This window comes from Protopterus annectens, chromosome 12.part0 (assembly GCF_019279795.1).
Source record: "Protopterus annectens isolate FY-2018-M chromosome 12.part0, PAN1.0, whole genome shotgun sequence".
Lineage (NCBI taxonomy): Eukaryota > Metazoa > Chordata > Ceratodontiformes > Protopteridae > Protopterus > Protopterus annectens.
The window spans coordinates 636342520-636344119 of record NC_056746.1 but is presented as its reverse complement, the minus strand read 5'-3'; the positions used below and the strand labels follow the sequence as shown (position 1 = coordinate 636344119).

Genomic DNA, 1600 nt, shown 5'->3' with positions numbered 1-1600 from the left:
GCCCTTGCGAGCCATTTTAAGCTTAGCCAATTATCCCTTGTGAGACTCAAACCCTGCACCTTGTGTTTGCAAGGCAAACACCTTAACCATTAGGCCACCCTCCCAACCCAAATGAGACAGACATACATGCAGGATTCATGCCATTCACCAGGGGTTTCCTAGATTCATACTAGGCTAATGAATTGCGGGGTGCTTTTAAGCCTACCTGTGCTTCCCAGAGGTGAGAATCAAACTGGGTACCTTGTTTCTGTGAAGTAAACAACTTGGCCATTATACAAATCCCCCCTTCCCCCAAAATTTTGCCGAAACCCGGGATTGAACCAGGGACCTTTAGATCTTCAGTCTAACACTCTCCCAACTGAGCTATTTCGGCATTAGAAAATGATACTAGTAAAATGGCCTTATATTCTTACAGTGGAACTAAATTAAGGTGATGTATAAGTCTGGCGCTTGCAATGCTTGCAGATATATTTTGAAATGTCCTTATCTTGCATTAGATCATCTTACTTCCACTATCCCTACTCCTGGGGTCTTCACCTGTAAGTCCCACAGGGGTTGTCTATGTCAGTGTATGCTCCAGCTGCAATGCCTATTATATAGGCATGAAAACTAGGAGCTTGGAAGAGAGAATTAGAGAACATTTATATGCCATTAAACCTAGGATGAAAATAATGTCTTATTTAAACACTGCCAATTTTGTATTAAGTTTAAGAAGTTTCTCTTTATTGTGGTAGAGGCAGTTCCCTTGGACTTAAAAGGGGGTGACTTCAGGACAAAGTGGAACAAAAAGAAACACTGTAGCAAATTAAACTCAGGGCAGGCAAGGCACCTGGCCTTAATGAACAAGTTAACATTAAGTGCTTTTCAAGGGAAGAAGATTAAAGTTAGGTAAAAGTGTTTGATATAGATTTGTATTTAGTATGTGTTTTTAAACAATGTGATTTGTTAGTTATGTGTTTAATTGGCTAGTGATTGTTATTGGGTGGGTTTTCTTTTAAATAGATTGTGTTTTAGAGTTGAGTTATTTTGATGAAGTCCTTGTTTGGATGAAAGTAGAAAATAAAAGTATTTTACACTAACATCGGTGAAAAGTGTATTTTATTTATACCACAATTTATACATTTGCTAGTCTCTCTTAAAGTGCTGAACTGGTGGTGTTTTGGTGTTTGTTTTGTGATTACCATCTTCAGTTTACACTGTTTATATAGTAAAATACAATGTATATTTTTATAATTTGACTCCTGGTGAACTTGAAGCACTCAGAGTATTAAGGGAAACTTCTTATTTAAAGATTTGCCCAGCAGATAAAGGTGGTATTCTTATGAACAGACAGCATTATTTTAACAAAATGGTGGAGATGCTGAGTAATGATACCACCTATATGTGTTTGCATAAATACCAGGTTGATGGGCTTATAAAGAAAGTTGATTTCTTTTTGTTTATGATATGTACATAACAGGACAAAGGAGTTGTATGATTATTTTTCCATTGAGTCTCCATTGATACTGATTTTGTATGGATTACCAAAGGTGCATAAGGACATGGCAGATCCACTGATACATCCCATAGTGTCCAGCCACAGCTGGATGACAGAACCACT

The 1600-nt window shown here is 37.4% G+C and overlaps 1 non-coding gene across 1 annotated transcript; it reads right to left on the bottom strand.

Annotated features, from left to right (window-relative positions):
• Window positions 1–300: 300 nt before the first annotated feature.
• TRNAF-GAA lies at window positions 301–373 on the bottom strand. Its single transcript has one exon. It is a non-coding gene; the product is annotated as a tRNA-Phe (tRNA).
• Between the last annotated feature and the right edge of the window lie 1227 nt (window positions 374–1600).